Consider the following 23,407-nt stretch of genomic DNA (forward strand, 5'->3'; position numbering starts at 1 on the left):
AGACCCACAATACGTCTTCGTTGATTAGGACTGATCAGAACAAGATGGTTTTCAAAGCGCTCACTTCCACTGCATAAGTGTTGCCAAGCAGCAGTCTCTGCACAGCTGAAATGACTATGTGAGAATCATTTTAATTAGCACTCTCATTGTTTGTATGCAAATGCACATTCCTAAAGTGGGTTCTTTTAGAAGCTCTCCTTAAATCAAACATCTCTCACTGTGATTTGCCTCTTTACATCCTTTCCCATAGACAGTAAAGAGATCAGTTTCAATAGAGCTGGGAGTCTTAATGATTCCAGACCTGTAACAATAAAGTGGAACTTCTTTTCTCTATTAGGGCCAGCTCAAGAGTTTCTCCTTGGACTTAGTCATTTCAAAATAAAATGGGTCCCAAGCTGCAGAACACTGGACCAGTGCCTGGACTACGGGGCTGAGGGTCTTCAGGGTCACCACAGATTTTCCCAACTCCCTCTCCTCCCTTTCTACGTGCTACTTCCCACTCAAGCTACTGAGCTTTCGAGCAGCCCATCCCTAGCCTGTTCTTCCCTTTGTCTTCCGACCTGGAGGTTCTGAAGCTCTGGGCCTGGGCCTCAGCTCAGGGAGAGGCTCACATGCTCCAGGAACATTCAACCACAGTGGAGCTGTCAGTGGACCAGCCCGATCCAGCCCAGCCTAGCCCTGGGTGGGAGTCCTAAGGGACGAGTCATCTGGGGAGAGAGGGTGTGATGAAAAGTTCTGGGTGGTCAGCAGGGCTGACTCCTGTAGGAAGTCATTACCTCTGCCCTGCACAGCTGTACCAGGCAGCCCAGAAAGCCAGCCACAAAACTGGAGAGAAGAGAAGGTAAGATGCTAAGTTCTTGGAAGGGAGCTAGGGAATTCAAGCTTATCTGAGCTAGAGAAAAACCCTATGGTTCAGAGAGGGCTGGGAGGTGAGAACGGCAGAACTCTGGAAGAGTCCTTTAAAAGGCTACAAAGCACTCCTAGCCCTGGAATGTTCTATTTGTGTCTGGGCCACAATAAAGGGAACAGAGTGGAAGCTGAACAAAGTGAGCTCAAAAGATAAGGCCTTGGATGAGTTAAAACAGTGAGGTATGAACAACTTCTGGAGATAGGGACTGGATGCAGGCCCTCAAGGAGAGCTTTGGCTGTTGTTCCCCAGGTGCCACCCACTGTTTTGGTTTTTAAAGACAGGGTCTCTCACTGACTTGGATCTCACCAAACAGGTGAGGCTGGCTGGTCAGCCCATCCCCTACCCCCAACTCCCCCCCCCGCCCCCACCCCCACCCCAGCCCGCCTCTGCTTCTCCAGAGCTAACATTATAAGAATGAGCCACTGCCTGACTTTGTATGTGGGTTCTGGGGCTGGAACTCAGGTTCTCACAAGCACACTGCACCAGCTGAGCGACCTCGCCAGCTTCCTTCACAGCTTTAAAGTTGTTCTCTTGGCAAGAAGAAAGGCAAAATGGTGGCATCTCTGCTGACGGGGCCACTGTAATATGACAAGAAAAACAAGTCATGCTACTCCCGCCCCCCCACCACCACAAGAAGGATCTTTCTGAAAGAGAAAACCCGTGCGAACAACTGAGGCAGAAGACGGGTGTGGAGTTAGGGCAGCTACAGCTGCCTTAGGAATGGCAGCTTTCGGGCTCAGGTCTGTCGGACCCTTGACAGTAAACTATGACACAACTGCCATTGATGAGTCACTGTCAACAATCCTTCAAAAACCTCAAGGATCAAGAATGGTATTGAGAGACGGTTCTAGAAGCATACCAAGAAGACTCACATCAGCATCCAGAAAAGTTCGAACCTAGAAAATTAATAAATGAGTACCTAAGGAAAGCAAACCCTGCTTGCCATGAACTGACAGGTGTTCACTATGAACAAGTACAGAGCTAATCGGTTGCCTTCTAAGATCAGATTTATGTGCCCAATGGTTCAGATGAATAGTGTCACTTGAACCTGTGTTTAACAGAGCTCCACAATCTCCCTGTGAACACCATGAAAGAACTGTCAGCAATCCAGCAGACGTACACACAGGTGACTAAGCCACCATCCCCTAAATTTCTCCATTTTGCTGCAGGCACCTGAATGTGGCCCTGTCCTGTACATTTTGACAAATAACGTGTCTAAAGATGGCCAAATGAGGGTCTTAACTACCCTATGAAGACCTGTTACTATTGGATTTTAAAAGGTCTTCACAGGTTTTTAAATGAATGAAACCTAATGTGGTAAAAATTAAAGGTGAATAAACATAAAGTCTAGTGTAGCAGAGGAATCTGGGAGTGGGGAGCATTTCCATGAACCACTGGCTTACTGGAGAGAATGGTAATGACTTAAATACACTGAGATCCTTATCGTGACCCTCAGAGACTTCAGTCACTCCAGCACACAGCTCTAAGGTAGTCTTGCCCTCCACCACAGCCCCTCTAACTGTCCCATCTCTAGCCATAGTTCCCTATTACCACATGGAAAAATTAACACATGCCTGGAGGAGAGGTAGAGTCTGGGGCCCAAGGACAGCTGCCACCTAGAACAGTCCTTCAGGTCACAGCCTAGGAAGTTCCAATGGGTTGAGTCCTGCTAGAACCAATGCTGACTGGTCTGTCTCGAGATTTCAGATTATCGGGCTGGAGAGATGGGTTAGAAGTTAAGAGCACCGACTGCTCTTCCAGAGGTCCTGAGTTCAATTCCCAGCAACCACATGGTGGCTCACAACCATCTGTAATGAGATCTGGCACCCTCTTCTGTATACATAATAAATAAATAAATCTTTTTAAAATTTTTCAGATTATCATTCTTGGAACTCACCAGTGTAGGGGATCTGGTGGGTAGGAGAGGGAAGGGAATGTCAGAAGCTCTTTAAGTTTGGTGACACATTGCTCACCCAGTGACCTGTGACTGACAAGTTCACGATCGCTGGATGGAAATGCCTGGCTGAACTGCTTAGCTTGTCAGTCAGGCATCTTTGGAGTTATTTTTTCCAAGGAAGGGGACGTCCCTGGAAGAAATAAAGCAGATGCCAAGCAGAGAATATAGCAAATCAAAATCCTTCTTGACGCAGCCCAAATACTTGGCTGATGCACTTCCAGCTCAATGCCTGGAACTCGGGGACCAGCCCAGGGAGGATCAGACGCTCCCATGTGGCTGGAAGCCAACAAGGTCCAAAGTGGCTCCAGAAATCCCTAAGACCAAAGACACTGGATTTCTTCCAAGACACGGGATTTCTAAATCCTGTGAGCGAAAAGGTCACTGTACATTGTGCAGTTCTTAATTAAAAAAAAAAAAAAAAAAAGAAAGAAAGGAAAGAAAAGAGGCAAAAAGGAAACGCATACAGAAATACCAAGGGAGAACAATGTTGCAGAGCGCCCTAAGAAGTGAAAGGCAGCCAGGCACAATGGCTCATGGCCACAATCCCAGCACTCAGGAAGCTGAGGCAGAAGGATTAGAGTCCCCAGCCAGCCTGAGCTATAGTATGAGACCCTATCTCAACAAATGAACAAATCAAAGAAGCAAAGGCCTTAAAGCCTCTGGTCTCCAGAGTACTTTCCCCCCACAAAAAAAGGGCAAGTTTAGCCATCTACTATTTAGTTAGTTACCAAAGTTTCAAACTCACATCACCCCAATGGTCAACTCAGTACTGATCCTCAGTACTTGGGATCAATGGTGATGGGAAGCTCACATGAGCCACGGTGATTGGGACTCAGCCACACAAAACTGCATCATCTGTGGCCAAGCAGTAAAGGGAGGAGCCACGCCCTGTCCTTAGTCAGGCTGAAGGTTCCCCCTAGACAGACATGGTAAAGTCACTTTGTCCAGAAGCTTCATAATAAGTGTTGAGTCAAAAAAACATACAAGCAGGCATTTCTAGACACCCCACCTCACATGTCATTTCCAAGGGTGGGTCTGGAAACAAACATTCACTTTTTTCACTAACAAAAAAATGTCCTGCTGTCTCCTCACTTAACATTTCCCTTATCCTATGAGTTGTCAGATGAAATATCCACTCTGTGTGTGTGTGTGTGTGTGTGTGTGTGTGTGTGTGTGTGCGCGCGCGCGCGCACGCGCGCATGTGCACTGTGCTTTGACACATGCTAAGTCGGGGTATTCTGGAGTGGCAGTGAGAACAGTCGGGACAGGTGAAAGCCAAGGCACTGAGTATCTGACACCACGAACCCTAAATGAGCAATTCCTCTATTTACTTAGCAACGGTTGCTGATACTTACCCAAAGATAAACCAGGAAAAACCCGGAAAGGGAAGGGGAAACAGTGAGGTAAGGGCTGTTGTAAACCTGGCACCATGCAGAGGAAAAGCTCTTAACGTTGTCAGGACACTGCTTCCCTCCCCAGGAGAAAACTCAGACTCTGCAACACTCTCAACAGTGGCTGCAGCGAGGCAGTAAGCAGAGGCAGAATGCTACACACACACACACATACACACACACACACACACACACACACACACACACACACACACACACACACACACACACACGGTGCACTGGGAACAAGAGGAGGGGAATTTGGGTCCTTGTTCTGCAGGTCTCTGCAAACTATAAAATGAATGAGCTATGGGGCTGGAAAGATGGCTCAGTGGTTAAGAGCTTGCATTGCTCTTACAGAGGACCTGATTTTGATTCCCAGCATCCATGGCCAGCTCCAGGCATCCAACCTTCTTCTACCCTCCAGGGATACTTGAGCTCATGTACACATTCTCATACAGAGATGCACATAAATGCACATAATTAAGAGAACAACTGAGTTAGATTCACTAATCTCATAGTTTCCTTGTAGCTCTAACATTCAGTTTACTACCAATACTGCAGTGAAACACACATCCACCCAGCAAGCATCTATCAACCACCATGTGCCAGGCTCTGCTAGGCACAGGGACAGTCTTACACTCAAGGACTCTTCCAACCCACAAATACAAGAGGCCAAAGCAAGCCAGGGCAATGCATATATGTGCACACAAGGTGAAAGGCTGTTAGCAGAGAACAGAGCAAGAAGTAATTGTCAACAATTTCCCAGGAATGAAGCCTAAGCCAAGACTTGAACTAGGAGTTAAGTAGGCCAAAGAAAAAGAATAAAGCAGGGCCTAGAACAGTTCATCTGGGAAAGTATCAGGCAAAAAAGGAACAGCATGTCCAAAAGAACTCAAGTGCAGCCAATATGGCTTGCCTGATGAGGGGACACCTGAGAGAGAAAGAGCCTTAACTGCCATGCTGGAAAGAGCTGTAGCTCATCATTGAACTCAGCCCTTACACCTCCTGCTGTTCACCTCAACAACTCCCCTAGACAGCCACTTCTCAGGGTCAGAAATAACTCTCACACCAGATCTACTTACACCAACAGCACAGCAAATTCCTAGCCCCTGCCCCCAAGACCTGGACTTTCCAAGTTCCCAAGTCTCATTTGACTTCCTGAACAGCCACCCCACACCTGCTAACATGGCCACTTCCTCTTGGGCTCCAAGAAGGCCTGCTCTTAACTCTTATGCGGCTCATGGTACCTAAACCACATCAGCTGTCCCAAATAGTTTCCATCATCCTCAAAGCCACAACCACATCCCACCTACCCACTCTCACACTCAGAAGACAGTTCCCACTCCCTCTGTTCTCGGGAATGACTACCCAGCAAGCTTCTCACAGCAATATTCTTGTTCTGCCCTCCAGGCCCATGTTTCTTCCTGAATGGCCCAGACAAAGCCACTGGTGTCTCTGTTTACAAGTACTGAAAAGAGCAGCGCTGGTTATCATAAAACAAATAATACAGACTTGGTGGTTCTCGCCTACACGGAGGATCAGGAGTTGAAGGAGATCCTTGGCTACATCGTATGCTGGTGACCAGCCTAGCATACAAAAGACTCAAAAAACAAAGACAAAACCAACCACGTAACCAAAGACAGAAACTTAAGTCAACAAATGCTGATTCCCACACATATAACTAGGCTCTGAGACCAGCACACTTAAGTGTCATGCAAATACTTCTTGACGATCAGTAAATGTTGGTTGGACAAACAAGTAAATAAATCAATACTTTTGATGTTAAGAAGCCATCTATAGAGTTGAAACACACACAGCATCACTGGGTAGTGAACCAAGAATGTAGCCTACAATTCTCCAAGCAGATCCTTTCTAAAACACAATGGCAAGGCCTTTGCAAGCCTTGTTTCTGGCCTCTCATTAGCTCCATTTAATTAATCCAAGCAGTATTGAGTCATTTCAGTGTCTATTACTTTGCTACTGACTTTCTAAAACTAACACAATATATTTACTATAAAACATATACACAATGATCTATTTTATATATAATTTGCTATGAGTTTTGTGTGAATGCAGTGTGTACATGTGGAAATCACACAACCTCAGTTGTCTACTTGTTTTTTTGAGATAGTTTCTCCTTCTAGAACTTGTCAAGTAGACTAGGCTGGCTAGCCATTAAGCCCCAGTGATCCACCTGTCTCCGCCTTCCCAAGGGTTACAAGCACATGCCATCATGGCCAGCATTTTTTACATGGGTTTTGGGAGATAAAACTTGCAATCTTTTTTTAACTGAAAAAAATTATTTCATGATATATTTTTATCATTTTCCTCTCCCCCAATTCCTCCCAAATCCTTCACCTCCCTACCCATCTAACTATATATGTTTTTCTCTCTCTTTCAAAAAAAGAAAACAACAAAAACAAAAACCAAGAAACACACACACACACACACACACACACACACACACACACACACACTCCACAAAAATACTATTGCGTTCATTTTGTTAGCTAACTAATTATTACTGGGTATGGGGCATGCCCTAAAGTGTGGTTGACTTACGAAGTGAGACTCTACTGGTGAAAGCTGATTTTCCCTTTGCCAGTGGGTATCAATTTTAGAAAGCTTCTTGGTTAAGGATGGATCCCTGTGTTTACTTCCTTCTCTCAGTACAGGATCCCATCCGGCTAGAACCTGTGCAGGCCCTGTGCATGCTACTGTGTGAGTTCATATGTGCATTAGCTCTGTTGTGTCTGGAAGACATCACTTCTGTACAGTCATCCATTACCTCTGGCTTTCTTAATCTTTCCACTTCCTCTTCCATATACATCCCTGATAACGACACCTCATCTACGGCTGAATGCTCCAAAGTCTCTCACTCTCTGCACACTATCCAGTTGTGGGGCTCTGTGTAAATTCCCAGCTACTACAAGAAGAAGCTTCCCTCATGTGGGCTGAGCAAGGCACAGATCTAAGGATATATTAGTATGTCACTAGGAGTCATTTTATTGCTATGTTCTTTTAGCATAATAGTGTATATACTAATTATAGTAGTAGGTTTTCCCCTAATCTCAGTTTCCTGGCCACTGTAACAGGGCCAAGCATGAGTTCCATTTCATGGAGTGAAACTTAAGTCCAATAAAAAAAAAAAAAAATGGTTGGTTACTTCCTTAATACCTGTGCCACTATCCCATCAGTATATCCTTCGGGCCAGTCAATGTTGTAGGTAGCAGCACTTGTCACTGAGTGACATTGATAATGACTTTTCTCCTCCAATCGTGTGCAGAGTACCACGAATGTTAGTCAGTAGAGGTGAAATTTCTAGTTAGGCAACAGCTCAATTTTCTACAGAACTCACATTCTCACGTTCATAAGGTATACACTTTACTAACTGAGCTATCACCCAAGCCATGCTCTGTGTGTGTGTGTGTGTGTGTGTGTGCGCATTTTCCAGTATTTTTTGTATTCATCCCATAACTGGTAACACAGGCCCATTATATAACACTTTTAGCAGCCTACATTCACTATCCTGTGTTGAACATGTCCTACTACATTTAAATTTGCTCTGCTAAAGCCTCTTTAACATTTTTTCTGTTGTTCTGACCAGCACTTTTGTCTTATCAGAGCCAAGAGACAGTATACAACTGATTTTGAACCTGTCACAAAGAAATAAAAGTATCATCCTATCAAGAACTAGGTGCCCCAAGTCTCATGAGAATCATGAATACGGGTGAGAATGTAGCATTGTAGGTCTATCCATAATTTCAGAGAGCTAAAGCCCTTCTGCCTGGCTCACTCTTGAACCAGGCTTTCCAAATTCTGCCACAGAATTTCCTTCCTGGGGAGGTATTAAAAGGCTACATCATGAGTTGATGGACAGGAACTCACTACTTAGTTCTTCTTTGTGAATACTCCAAGTAGCCAACCAGAAAACATGAGGAATTAGGGGCTGTCCATCGAGATTCTGCTCTTTTAAACCTGCAAACACTGTCAGACAATTAGAGCCTCAGGTTTTCCAGAACTTACCCCAACCCTTAAGTGAGGGCTCCACATGAACAAACAGGCATTTTGAACTAGAAAAGTCTCATTTTTCTATTAGAAGCAGAGCATGTGCAAGGCAGGGCTGGGGGTTCCAGGGTAGGTGGAGGTCAGGGCCTCATAGCCAAGGTGAGAGTTCCAGTCTCTCTATGCCCTGCCCAGCATACCAAGAGTCTGATGAGCTCTAATCCCCACACTAGGGAGCTAAAAATGGAAAGGGCTGAGATGTTGCTTTCATCCTGGCTACTAGTTAGTGTTCAGAGGTGAGTAAAGACCTCTAGGGAGGGAAAAGGCACAGGGGAAACAAAAACTCTGGACCAGGACAACTCATAAAATGTGAATGGTTTGGAATGTCTACATGGTCATTCAGGTTTTAGGCTAGTTCTGCTGCCTTTTCTTATACTTGTGACTTACAGTTTCTTATAGAAAATTTCCTTTTCTGTTATCTACTAAACACTGTGGAAAGACAAGCCCTGTGTCTTGTTAAAATGTTAGCAGGGGCTGAGACTTAGCTCAGAGGTATGATGTTTGCATAGCATGCATGAGGCCCTGGGTTCAATCCCTGGTACTGCAAAAGACAGATGGATGATAGACAGACAGACAGACAGACAAGGAATTTAAAATGTTGGTAGCAGCAACAGGTACTGAACACAGTTGGATAAAAAGGTAAGTTCTAATGTTCTTTAATAGTAGAATAACTACAGTTGACAATGATTAATTGAATCTTTCAAAGCACCTAAAAGAGAAGATTTTGAATGTTCCCAACGCAAAAAAAAAAAAATGTACATTCCTGAAATAACAGAGAAGCCAAGCATCTGGATCCTGATTATTACACATATCACTCTTTACCCCGTAAACACATACAAGGACATTTCAAATAGAAATGTTAATATGACTTTAAATGGTCACTTCTATTGTTCAGTCTTACGTTTGTCTGTATATTATAAAAAGAGAAAAATGCCTTAGAACATGGTCAGCCATTTCAAGTTCAATGGTTTATTATATAAAAGAGAATGCTAAGAATACTTAAGAGCAAACAATAAAATTAGAAACTTTGTACAAATGTTTCCAACATGGTAACTATATAAGCAAATCAAATTATAGAGAGTTCATTATGTTTCAAAACTAATATAATGGCTTCCTATTTGTAAAGAACACTAAAAAGTATTACATTGTTGTTTTCTTTTTTCCTTTCCTTTCAGTTAGATCTCTTTGAGGGAAAAAAAAAGCATACAATTTTCCTAATTACTCCAACTGTTTTGCTCTTGTTGTTTTAAACTGACTTTCTCAATTTTAAAAGCAGGGGAAACAAGACGTTTTGTTGACCCTAAAGATCCCTTGATTTTTCACGATAGGATTTGAGACAAAACATTAAGTCACAGGTTACAAAAGCCAAGCCAGGGGGATCAGAACAGGTCACCCAAAGGAGATACAAAGACAGCAGCAAACACTGATGCCCATGCAAGAATCCTGCCCCATATGGATAGATGTTCTTGTTTTTCCAAATCAACTAAAAACCAATTTATGTGAAAATTTCTGACTGGTAACATTCTGGCCTCCATTTCAAAACCTTTAAGATGCTGCTGCTTGTGGACATCTAGCCTGCAATTGCCATGGAGGATAACATGCTATAAAGATGACAACCTCTGGGAATAAGTGTCTAGAGCCATGGCTTCTGCTGACTGGTCTCTCCATGTACTGTAAAATATATGCATTAAAAAAGAGCTCCCCCCTCCCTTGGATAGAAAAGGGACTGAGAGGAAATAAATGAACCTGGAGGGGGAAAAATTTGGCTGTCAGAAAATAAAAATGTCGAAGGTTGTCTCTGTAATGGCAACTTACATAAGAGAGAGTTTCATCTTTGAGTCCATATTGGAACAATTCTGGAAGATACAAATTGCACTGAAAGTAGGCTGCCTTCAGCACAGCTCGATCTAATCAGAGAAGCAATCTTAGAGTGGGAGCCTGCCACTCAGAGGCATCCAGAAGTGGCCACATTTAGAACTGTGTGGCTAAGCATAACTCAGCAGGGAGTTTCACCTCCTGGAAATGTACAGGAGCTCTCTATGCAGAGCCTATATGTACATTCATACCTTAAAGGGGTTCTTGACCCCTCCCCTAAAGGCCCTAATCAATAACGATGGTGGTAGTTGGATTAGGTTAACTTGACAAGCACAAAAAGTTCGTTTATTCTTTTGAATCACACCTCTACAGAAACTACTTTTTATTTAGCCAAGCTATGATGAACAGAGCAGAGGCACTGGGTTTAAGGGAAACACTGAGTGAGTCATCTCTGTTGACAAGGGGACCACAGGATGAGGACACTACTGTGCTGTCAGCATCAGATGATGCTTAACCAGTTTCCAGAACGATCGGGATGATTTTGTCCTATGATGGGCGGTAATCACGGGACATAATGTCAATCTCCTTGTTCTAGTGAAAACCTCAAGTACAACCTAATGTTTATGTCCCCAAACTAGGGAAGAAAAAGAAAGCCAAGAAATACTTTCTTTTATCTGTAGTTGCAATAGTCACTAGATGGAAGAGAGAAGAAAATATCCTGTTTCTTCTACACATGGCCAGCAAGTGTGACATAATTTTCCGGTTGTTTAAAAAGTATAAAATCAAATGTGCAAATCTCTTGGGAAAACATCAATGTCTAAGAATGTCAATGCTACACAAACTGAGTTTTGGCCAGAAAACAGACTTACAAATCTCTGGTAACGGAATCAATTGTGCTGCCCTAAGAAACACTTCTAGACAATGAAGCTGCAGAAAGTGTCCAACAGCACACACTGCCACCAGCAGGAGGGTGACTGGCACCTTGAGTTCCAGACACCAAGTCCCACCTCCACTCACACAGGGCTCTTGTATCTTTGCATGCAACTTACGCAAACTAAATTTTGAAGACTTTCCTATGATCGTGGAGATTGTGTGTGTGTGTGTGTGTGTGTGTGTGTGTGTGTGTGTGTGTGTGTGTGTGTATTATGCACATGTATGTAAAGATGTGTGCACATAGGGGTACGTCAAGGCCAAAAGACACTGTCAAGTGTCATCCTCTATCATTCTCCACCTTTTGAGAGAGGGTCTCTCCCTGAACCTGAAGCATTTTCCTATGATAGGAGAAAGAGGAAGAGGAGAAAGAGCGAGCTATCTGCACATAGGTACAGGTGCACACACATACGGGTGGGCACATGGAGGCCAGAGAGAGTATAAAGAATCATCCTCTATCATTCTCCACCTTATTCTTTTCAGATAGGGTCTCTCCCTGAATCTGAGACTTGTGTTTTTCCAGCTAATCTGGTAGCCATCAAGCCCCAGACATCCTCCTGTCTCTGACCTCAACAGTGTAGTTACATGTACAAGTAAGACACACCCAGCTTGTTGTGTGGGTTCTGGGATCTGAACTTAGGTTCTGGTGGTCAGGCAGAAAGTGCTCTTAGCCATCTCTCCAGCCTGGACAGATTTATAAGTCAAGGAAAGAGTTTGGGTTGTGTCTTAATTTACCTGAACTCTGGGATCAGAAACCATCAACTACAATAAATTCCAGATTTCAAGTTCTGTTTTACAGAGGTAGTAGATTTCACTCTACACTTGATGCTCTTGCTGAGGACCTAGATTCAGTTCCCAGCACCTACATGGTACCTCATAACCATCCAGCTCCAGGGAATCCAATGCCCACTTCTGACCTACGCAGGTACATGGTACACAGACGTACATGCAGGAAAATCACTCACACATACAAAACAAAATAAGTAAATCTATTTTTTTTAATTTTGTTAAGATTTCACGATAAGGGGTGTGGCAAAGTTCAGTTGAAATGTCCTTATCTGTGAGCCAGATCATGGCAACTAAGCCACACCTAAAGTACTTACTTGCCTGAAGCAGTAAAACAAAATGTTCAGAAATCAGGAACAGATGAAGGGAAGAGACTAGCCTGACAGACCTATCCCCATGCATGCAAAACTTTGAAACTTAAATTATGAACCCTTGTGATGATCAGTAATAAACCTGAAGACCAAAAAAAGAAAAGAAAAAAAGACAACGGGCACTGTGAACAGGCAATGACCTAAATTAAGATAAATTGACCAAGAACAGTTACAGACCAAGACATAAAAGAGCTTAAATTCTTTTAAATAAATTAAAATCAAAAGGGATATTACTGAGGTCCTGTTTAAAGGTAGTAAGTAATGCAAAGGACACGAAGTACAAAGGAAACGTGGAAAGTCCACTCCCCTCCCACACCACCGCCCTCCCCACCAGCACGTTGATCCGGAAATGGCCTGAAGTCTGAGGTTCTAAGCCTCTTCCCACCCCCACAAACGGAGGAAGATGTCACTTTAAAATATATTTTTTTATTATTATTTTGTAGGTACATATACGTATATATGGGGCCACGCATGTGGAGGTCAGAGGAAAACTGCTGTGGAATAATCCTTTTGTACACTGTGAAGATGTGTTGATGTCATTATTAATAAAAAGCTGACTGGCCGATGGCTAGGCAGGATTTTCGGGGTCAGAGAGAACGCTGGGGAGAAGAAGGGCGGAGTTAGAGGAGACAAGAGATAAGAGGAAGCAGGATGGGAAGTATGTACAGGAGATAAATGAGCCTTGGGGCAGCACACAGATGAACAGAAATGGGGTCATTTATTATAAGAGCTAGCTAAAAACACGCTTAAGCTATTAGCTGAGCATTTATAATTAATATTAAGTCTCAGTGTAGTTATTTGGGGAGCGGCTGACGGGACAGAAAAGTCCGCCTACAGAAAACTGTAGAGTTGGTTCTCTCCTTCCATCTTTGAGTGGATTGCAGGGATCAGGCTCAGGTTATGAATCTTGCACAGCTAGTGGTTCTATGAGCTAAGCCATCTTAACACCAGATACTACTGTCTCAATGCTCTATCACTCTTAATCTCCAGGCGCATGGGAAGGTCCCATTCTTTTTTAATTCCTGAGGGCACTTCCTAAATAACAAAGCAGAGAGCAGAAATCTTCCCCAACAATTGCCAGTGAGTTTAAATGTTTACATTTTCATTAAGTTTCTACTCTGTGAGAACAGAAGATGTGAAAATCAGAGTTGCTGTCCACTCCATGAAAGCCACTCCACTGAAGCCTTCATTGGCCATAACCAAGGCAGCACACCACACAGTCCACACACACTCTCTAGAGACCAGGTGCACCAGAAGCTCACTCTGAGTATTTTCCCTGAAACCCTGACATCTTCAAGCACATGCCCAACAAGTCAGGTGCGTGGAATTGAATCAGTCAGTTGTGGAATGCTGCTTATTACCCTGCCCTCAAAGGCTTTCTATTCAGGCATCTTTCCCACACAAGACTGAGTAGGCCAGGTTGAATGGAGAAAGGAAATCTTGGAGATCTTCAGTAGCCTTGGGGTTAAGGGTAGGGGTATCCTGAAGGCAAAGGGAGGAGGCAGACAGGCTTTAAAACACGTAATGGGAGGAAAGGGATAAGCAAACTGGAGAAAGACCAAAGAAAACATACAGGTAGCCTAAAATAAATAAAGAGACTAGTAAGATCTTGAGAAAGCTTAGTGGGTGATTCACAGGATATGGTCAATGAAACCAGCACAAAACAGCTGCATTTCACACCAGAATCTCAGAAATAAGATGACAATGTATGGAATTAAAACTGGTTCTCTCCCATGAGTCCTTGGTGCTTTAGGGATACAAATGACTGCAATTGCCATGACACATTGCAGTTATATTTATTCTGCTTTTTATGTTAGAACATTTGTTTGGTATTTTGAGGATGCCTAAATGTTACTGTGATCCTATGAAGCATGCTGCCTTTTACCCTTCTTCATTGAATTTTTTAAATTGTTTATTTTTAATCATGTGTGCAGGTGTGTTGTGGAATATTCCTTCACACTATGTGAAGATATTTCACTGTAATTGGTTTAATAAAAAGCTAAATGCCCATTAGCTAGGCAAGATTTTGGGGGCAGAGAGAATGCTGGGAAGAAAAAAGGTGGAGTCTCGAAGAACCGCCAGGACTTAGAGGAAGCAGCATGGGCAGTACAGAGTAAAGGTAATAAAGCCACAAGATAAAAAGAAGATGGCTAAAAAATGGGTTAAGAGCTAGTAACAAGCCTAAGCTATCAGCCAAGCTTTCATAATAATAAGTCTCCATGTAGTTATATGGTAGCTGGCAGGTAGGACAGAAAAAACTACCTACACAGGTGTGTGTCTGTGTGTGGATATGTGCATTGTATGGGTGCATTAAGAGGTGAGAGGTATCAAATACCCCTGGCACTGGACTTACAAGCAGCTTTGAACCTCCTAATGCGAGTTCTGGGAACCAAATTCTGACCCTCCAGCTACCCTTCATAGAATTTTATCACATCTTTCTATGACAACTAATTTTCAGAAATATTTTACACTCCGTGGGCTTTCAGTTTATCACTCTTGAATACCATAATTATGTGATGAAAGGAATATGAAGCGTATGAGCAGTGAATTAAAGTCAGTCACAAATATAGCTTGTCAAAGCTCCAGTCCATATAAAGAACAATGCAGTTTACAGGTTATTGGCAAGGGATGCTGGTCTTTCTGCTTGCCAGCCAAAGGCAGTCATGTGCCAAGTGCATAAATGCAGCTTATAAATTCTCTCAGCAGACCAGATTTTAAGTTGTGCAAATCCAGAATGTATGTTCTTGATTTATAGAAATCATAGGGTTTTAACTTTTTATACAAGGTGAGGCTTTGTTATGACGTTCATATTTTTATCGTATCTTTTTCTCATTTGCATAGTTCCTAGTTATGAAAAGTAGAATCATACCATATTCTCTTGCATGTATCCTTTGTTTACTTCTTTAAAAATTCTTCATTACATGTATTTAGTGTACATGTGCACATGCATATACGTGTGCACATGTCATAGTGTAAGTAGACAGAGGAGTTGGTTCTCTCCTTCCACCATGTGGGTCCTGAAAATTGATCTCCAGGTGTCAAGCTTGGCACCAAGTGCCTTTACACTCTGAGCCATCTCACCAGCCCTTGGTTTACTTCTTGGATTTTTATCCAGAAAATCCACCCTTTGTCATTCTTTTCTCTGTCAAAATCCTAACATCTTCTTTCTCTCCCTAAATGGCCCCATCCAGTCTTAGCTTTAAATACCATATAGCCTTGATGAACCTCACAGATATTAACTATTTCCAGCCTCAGGCAACTTTATATCTCTATGAGAATGCTGAATGGGCATCTCAAAATTAATAAGGCTCTGCTTCGGAACAAACATCCATTTACAAGGCTCAAACAAAACTTTTTTTCTGAGAGTCACTGATTCCAGACTGGCCTCAAATTCAACTATGCAACTCAGGCTGACCTTGAACTTATGTCCTTTTGCCTCCACCTCCTGAGTGCTAGGATTAAGTGTATGTGATGCTAAGGAATCAAACCCAGAGTTTTGGTACAGGTCAGCTAAGCACTCTATCCACAGTGCAACACCGCCAGCCTTGAAACCAAATTTTTAGGGTCCCTCTTTGTTCCCCATCTCAATAAGTGATGGCATTATTTACCCAGCCAGAGGTCCCAGCTTAGCTTTGACTCTTCTCTTTGCTCATATCCAACACTGAACTGCAAACTCTATCTTCAATGCATAATCTGAACCTGACCACTTCACATCACTCTGTGGTCCAGGCCACATCTCCACCCTCACCTGGCAACTGACAAGGTCTACCAAAAGTTACCCTAAGAGTCCTCTTGCCCTCTTTTCTATTACCCATTCAGGATCCAAAAGAACTATTTTAAAGTACAAGATCACATCAACTACAGACTTCTCCAGTAAAACCCCATCTCTTTATCACAGCCTATACAATCTGGTTCCCGCCTACACTATCACCCCATTTCACACCACTCCCTCCCTAAACCACCTGCAGCCCAAGTTCAGCCAAACTGGCCACCTTCCTGCTCCTCTACCATGCCAAGTGCAGCCTACACCAAAGGCTTTGCCTTTCCCTTGCTGTTCCCTCTGTGAAGATCGCACCCCACCCCCCCCAGATTCCCACTCCATTCAGGTCTTTATAGAAAATGAGTCACTCTTTCTCTCCTCCCCTCCTTCCCTCGTTTTCTCTCCCCAACTCTCTAACCTGGTTTTATTTCTTTCCTAGAACATTGGCTGAAATTACATTTTCTACTTGGCTTATCTGTTTGCTCCGTTAACAACTGCGTACACAGTGAGCGCCTATCAGGTTCCAGGATTCTAAGCAGTGGAGATGCAGCAGTAAGTGAGACAAGCAGAGATCTCAGCCCTCTTGAAGTTCATGTTCTTATCTGTCATCCTTGCTCAAGTCTGAGCTCCAAAGAGGAGAAGACACACAGTCCACCTTGTGAACAGCGAATCACCAGTGCCCAGGACAATGTCCTGAGATGGAGGAGGAATAAAAACACATCTGCTGGATGGACAGAACAGCCATCTGATTCCCTGGAGAGTCCACTATAAACTCTTCTATCAGGAGAAAATTCAAGATGGAACCCAGAATACCCAACACGTCCCCTGTTAGGGAGCAGTCTACAAACCAGCCCCTACCCCTAGGCCTGGTTGTTCTGACTGACTGCCAACTGGAGCCCCCAGCAATCTCCTCCAGTGGCTGTGTCATTAGGATTCATCTCACTGGGACGCTGACCAAGCAGCAATATTAAACAGGTCAAATTTTCATTACAAAGTGGCCATATTCAAATGTATGGGTCACACAGCTTCCCTGACTGCTGTGGTCCTTGTGCTCCAGAGTTCACAGGACACCTTCAATGTGCACTAGCTATCACCCATGCAGCCATTCCTATTTGAGCACTGAACACAAGGTTGCTAAAGGTGTGTTTTTACTTCTTGCAGCTGCTATGGAGGCAGGAGATTTGCCTGCTGTGATGAACAAGTTTCTCCTAGAGAACATTTGAAGAGCATGAAATAATTTGTTCACAAATAAACATGAAGGTAATTGTGAAATGCAATCCATTCACTGTAGGGAAAACAAAAGAACAAACAAACAAAAAACAGAGCTATGCAAAGGAAAAATCAGTTGTCTCCAATTGAGTCTTGCTGGGTATACAAACCACACTCAAGAGCAGGCCCCATGCCCAATGGTAGATGGACAACACAAACGTGAACTCAACGGTATTTTTGGAAGTTTTTTGTTTCATAATTCTTTCTCTGAGCTTTTTATTTTTTTAAGCCTTACAGGTCTTTTGATTATATATTAGTTTCCAATTTTGAATCTTCACGGGCTTTCTGTGTATGTGAATGCATTTGTCTCTGATTCTGTATGTCTTCCTTGTGCTTTTTCTTTGGCTCTTTTTCATTTGTTCCTATTCTAGCTTGATTTTGTTGTTGTTTTAGCTTATGATTTTTTTTAAATGCCTTACTGTTTTCTAATGGAGGAGAGGGCATGGGTTTGGGTGGGTAGGGAGGACCTGAAAGAAGTTGGAGGAGGGAAAAATATAATCAGGATATATTGTATGAAAAATATTTTCAATTAAAATGGGAAAGAAAAAAAAACATTTAAAAAAAAAGAAAAGAAAAAGAAAGAAAGAAAGAAAATACAGCCAGGCATGGTGGCACACGTCTTTAATCCCAGCACTCAGGAGACAGAGGCAAACAGATCTTTGTGAGTTCGAGGCCAGCATGGTCTACAAAGTAAGTTCCAGGACAGTCAGGGCCTCTGTTACACAGAAAAACCCTGTCTTGAAAAACCAAAAAAGGAAAGAAAATATATAATGAAAATAAAACAGAGGTAGAGTGGTAGTAACAAATTTAAAAAGAAAAGAAAATGCAAGTATATTAGAGAACCACCCTAGAGGGCTCAGAAAACAAGTATTTAAAGCCCACATTACCCAACTGTCCACATGTGAGAGTAATGTCTAGTTATCTCATCTTAACGCGCTAGTTCACTCAGACAAGACAGGGTTTAGAGCCTTGTTTCAGGGTTAGCAGGTGAAGGTAGACATAAACATCACAAGGCAAAGGTAGAGAGGCCCCATCCAGCCCTGGCTGCAGTGATCTGGGTACAGCAGCTATTTCCTTCAACATCTAAGATGCTTGAAAAAAGCTACTTAAAGTAATAAAGTGTGTATGTGTGAGAGGAGAGTCTCAATGTATCTCAGAACTCCACAGCATTACACTGTATCTGTCCAACACCTCAATCTCTTTCAAGTATGTTCACAAACATTATCTCCTTCAGTCTTCAAAGCAAGAAACTCTGCAGTGTGAACAAGACAGGATATACTTTGCTGTTCAGAACCCCAGAAACCACACAATTATTCCAGATCCCTGTAAAAGTGGCAGGACCTAGATATGCCTAAACTCAGCTGTGGCGGTTTAAATGAGAATATCCTGCATAGGCCCCAGGGTTTGACTACTTGGTCCCAAGTTGGTGGCATTGTGTGAACAGGTTTAAGACATATGACCTTGCTACAGGACACACGTCACTGTGGGCAGGCTTTGAAGTTTCAAAGCCACACGCCATTCCCAGTTCACTCTCTCCATTTCCTGCTACTTATGGTTGGAGATGAGAGTTTTAAGCTGTTCTTGCTACCATGTCTGCCACCTGCTGCCTCAATTCTCTGCCATAATGTACTCTTTTTCCGCCTGAATTATAAGCCCCAAAAATCCCTCCCTTCTAGAAGTTGCTCTGGTATTTTATCACAGCACTGAAAAAGTAACTAACAAAAGATGAACATCATTATGTGCAAATCACAATGCACGGTCAATTTGTCTCTTCACTGCAACAGGAGGAAAAAACAAAAACACTTACTCACCAGTGGTTTATGGTAGTGGGAAGACACATTGGTCCTGGAGCTCTGGGCAGAGAGAGGCTTGCAGATTCTTCCAGTGGATGCCAATTCCTGAAACGACACATAAAAACACCATGAGCAAAACACAAACACACTGACCTTACCCCAGGAGGCTCATCTCAACACAACTCACCTCAACAGGCACCCCACTCAGACCCAAAGCCCCCATGCTTTTCATCCAGCCTAAATCTCTGGCTCAGCCCTGCTGTGGATATCGCTCTGTGTAAATAAAATTCTGATTGGCCAGTGGCCAGGCAGAAAGTATAGGCGGGACAAGAGAGAAGAGAATTCTGGGAGGTGGAAGGCTGGGGCGGGGAGACACCACCAGCCGCTGCCATGACAATAAAGAGATAAGGTACTGGTAAGCCACGAGCCAGGTGGCAAAGTATAGATTAATGGAAATGGGCTAAATATAAGAGTAAGAGCTAGACAATGGTAGGCCTGAGCTAATGGCCAAGCAGTTTAAATAATATAAATGTCTGTGTGTTTATTTTATAAGTGAGTTGTCGGACTAACAGGGCTTGGTGGCACCTGGAGAGAAGCTCTCCAACTAGACAGCCCCATTTCCCATATAGACCAATAATCTTCAATTCCCACACAGAAATGGCTCCCACAACAGTGACAGGGTCTCGGACACAAGAATGCTCCAGAGATCACCTGCAATGGGGTCACAAACTGAAAGCAAAGGGTCGTTTAACCTACAGAGGCACAACACTACATCTGCTCTGTGAGTCCTGAAACTCCCTGAAGTTAAAACTCAGAAATGTCACATAAAAGCTCAGACCTCTTAGGCCTACAAGGAGGCTCAGTGAACAAAAAAAGAAACTAAATCCGATCACCAAAACTCACAGTAGAAGGAGAGAACTCACTCAAAAGTTGTTCTCTGACTTCCGTGTGTATACACTCACACACACACACACACACACACACACACACACACACCAAATTAAGATGATGACAACTATGGCGAACCTCACACTTTCAGCTTCTCTTTAAAAGCCAAGCAGATCAGAAGACATTCCCGTCAGACAGTGACGATCTGGTAGCAAACAGCAGTCACCCTTCACAAGCAGGCTTGCTTGCTCTGAACACCAACGCTAGCATTCTGTATTTCCTCTGCACAGAGAGAGAATTGCCGCTTTCATTCCCCACCACCCTCATTTGCCTCTACGTTTGAAGAGAACCTGGGTCAATTCCCAGCACCCACAAGATAATTTAAAACGATCTGTAACTCAAGTTCCAAGGGATCTGAGGCCCTCATCTGGACTCAAGGTGTACTGCATGCATGTGGTGCACATACACAAGTGTAGGCAAATACAAACATACAATAAAATTTTAAAGAGAAAACCCAAGGGCTGAGGATGTAGAGCACCTGCCTGGCTTGTGTGAGGTCTTGGGTTCTAGCTCCAGCAGATTCACAAAAACAAAACAAAACAAAACAAAAGAGGAGAAGACTATACACACTTATGTACAAAGACACCAGCATTGTAACACATTAGCAGTGTTCAGCTTAAGATGGTGTGAGTTATTTATATCATTCTCTTAAAGAATTTATTGACTTGCTCACTGAGCTATATTACATACCACAGGGCATGAGGTGCTAAGAGATACAAAGTCAGCACAGCCCTTAAGTTGTTCTGAGAAGAAGGCAGGTGTGGACACTCTAAATGGGCATGCTCAGGTGATACAGCAGCATTGAAGAGAAGCACCTCACGCAGCAGCAGAGACTTCTTCCTAGCACGAACAGAGGACTGAGCAAAACCCAAAGCCTGGGTGGGAGAGGGGCAGAAAAGGGAAGGTGCAGATCCCACCCCAGGGGGCAATGCAGGCAAAAGCAGGGACATTTGAACAGCCATCTATTTCAGCTTTGTCTGGGTCTCTTATTACCTTGTAGATCTTAAACAGCACCACCACCACCCACCCACCCCACCCCACCACACCACACCACACCACACACCACACCACACACACACACAGAGGAAAACAAAAACCCAACCCTTGCCTTGCATAATATAACTCAACATCTGTAAGGACTTGATGCATAGCACTGCAAGTGTGTTCTCATCTGTACATCTCATCAAATGTCCACATCAAGAATACCACCAACTCAGCCCTGGTCCCTGGCAATGCCCATTCACGTCAAGAGACAACTAGTATTTCTCAGAGGCTGGAAGGCCTCAGAAACACCATGGCAGAAACCATGGGCTTTGGGGGAGGTTTCTAAGAAGAAGAGTAAAGATGACTTTTTCTTCATATCAATTGAAAGATTGAGAAACCTATCCCCACCCCAAGGCCCCAAATATCCAGAAACTACTGGCCTTAAGCAGAAATGTTCACAAGAGAAAAAAAAAAAAAAAAACAAAAAAACAAAAACCTCAGAATACCTGTCCATCCAAATCTCCAAGTGGAGTTTTCTCATTTGTCAGAAAGCAATGAGTAGCAGCCTGGGCTGAGGCGCCAAGAGCAGTTCCAACACCAGCCTTGGCGCCGGGGAGATGGGCTCAGTTAGCAAAATGTCTGCTGCACAGCCCTGATGACCTGAGATCAGATCCCCAGAACCCACTTGTAAAAAGCCCAGCCTGGCAGCCAGCTTCTATGATTCCAGCACTAGAGGAAGGTGGGTGGAGGAGGAGGAGACAGAAAGATTCCCTGGAATTCACTGGTCAGGAAGACTACCTGAATTGGTGAGCTCCAGGTTCAGTGAGAGATTCTGAATCAAAAAGGAAGGGGAAGAGTGACTGAAGAGAACAGCTAATGTTGACCTCTGGCTGGCTTCCACATGCGAGCACACACAGACACACAAACACACACAGGGTGGGAGCAGGCATGGGAAGCGGTTTAAAGAGTTAAGCGTGAAGGCCAAATGTGAGGTGAAGGCTTAGGCTGGGGTGGGAACAGATGCAGTTAGGAGCAGTATGAGGACACAAGGCACGGTTCCCCCTGAATGGTGGACAGAACTTCACTAGAACCGCAAAGGTTTGGCAGGTTCTTGTTTCTGGCTGAAAATGAAAATCACCTGGAGAACTAAAAAGACTGTAATAAAAATAATCTTATTTTGGGTTTGGCAGTACAAAACCCTCCCACAGGCGATTCTGGCATGAAGCTGGGGATGGGCATACTTTACCAGGAGCGCAGAAGCTCCAGAACAGTCTCTTCAAGGTCATTAATTCAGCATCCTCCAGGAAAGCACCGAGAGTTCTGCTTGGAGATTTCCTCATTCTCAGTATGTCCGTCTAATGTCTATGCCATCGTGACACCCATTGCTTAACCCCATTAAGTAGGTGGCAGAATGCCAGCAGCAAGAATGGCAACCAGGTAAGTGAGGCAGGCCTCCCTCCTCTCCTTAGCGGCATTCGCCCAGTCTGCATGTTTCCAGATGAAACTCAGGCTGCCTAGTCCCAGCAGCAGACCTGCATGTCTACATACCATGCAGCTGCCTCTTCCAGCAAGACAAAGGATCTGCACCTCTCCAGCCATCAAGTGGCCTTCGAGGAACACAGTCAGGACATAAGCATTCTGACCAGGTTCCTCCTGCCCATCAAAGAAAGGGCAAGCAATGCAGATGAGTGCAACGTGGTGGAAATCTGCCAAGCTGGTGGAGCACTTCTCATTGCAGATTTCCACTTTGTGGTCATGTAATGGCTTGAGCAATCCCAAGCCAAAAATGGCAAAGTAAATGTATGTGCCACAAAGATGACAGATTGGAGCAAGCTGCTTCCTGAATGGACCAACCTGAAGAGATCTCTTCCTGACAACACCAGGTGCAGGTGACCTTCAGAAAGCCAGCATCAGAGAAATCCACAGCTGGCAAAGGTCAACCTTCTGGAACAAGAGGCCACACAACGAGCCTCCCTAGCCTCCAACAAAACAAGGAGACACTCCCAGAATCCCAAGAAATCCACAGCTCGCGAAGGTCAACCTTTTTGAACAAGAGGTCAAGCAACAAGCCTCACTATTCTCCAACAAAACAAGGAGACACTCCCAGAACCCCACTTCAACCGAAGTAGCCTCCACTTGGGTAAGAAATCAAGTTTAGAACAGTGTGGGGTGGCGGGGAGTTTAGAGAAAGCAAAAGGACTTTCCCGCTTCTGTTAGTCCTCAATTTTAAATGATTCATTCATTTTCCTGCAGTTCTAACATACCCTGGCCTAAAACAAGACACTTCTCTAGTCCAGTGCTTCAAAAGACACAGCAGTTTTTGTTCCAGGCCATGTCAGACACATTGGGGCCTCAGCTCCCTTATCTGTATCCTCTTCTTCTCTACTCTATCCCAAGACCACAGTTCCAGCTGCCATCAAGCCAT

At 43.8% G+C, this 23,407-nt stretch overlaps 1 protein-coding gene across 37 annotated transcripts in view; it reads right to left on the bottom strand.

Annotated features, from left to right (window-relative positions):
* Nucleotides 1-23,407, bottom strand: part of Sorbs1 (sorbin and SH3 domain containing 1) — a 230,753-nt gene that overhangs the window by 146,217 nt on the left and 61,129 nt on the right. For all 37 annotated transcript variants that reach the window (XM_036168681.1, XM_036168686.1, XM_036168676.1 and 34 more), the window contains exon 2: nucleotides 19,069-19,155. The gene's annotated coding sequence lies outside the window, so the exon portion shown is untranslated. The remainder of the gene's footprint in view (nucleotides 1-19,068; nucleotides 19,156-23,407) is intronic.

Source organism: Onychomys torridus, chromosome 1 (assembly GCF_903995425.1).
Source record: "Onychomys torridus chromosome 1, mOncTor1.1, whole genome shotgun sequence".
NCBI lineage: Eukaryota > Metazoa > Chordata > Mammalia > Rodentia > Cricetidae > Onychomys > Onychomys torridus.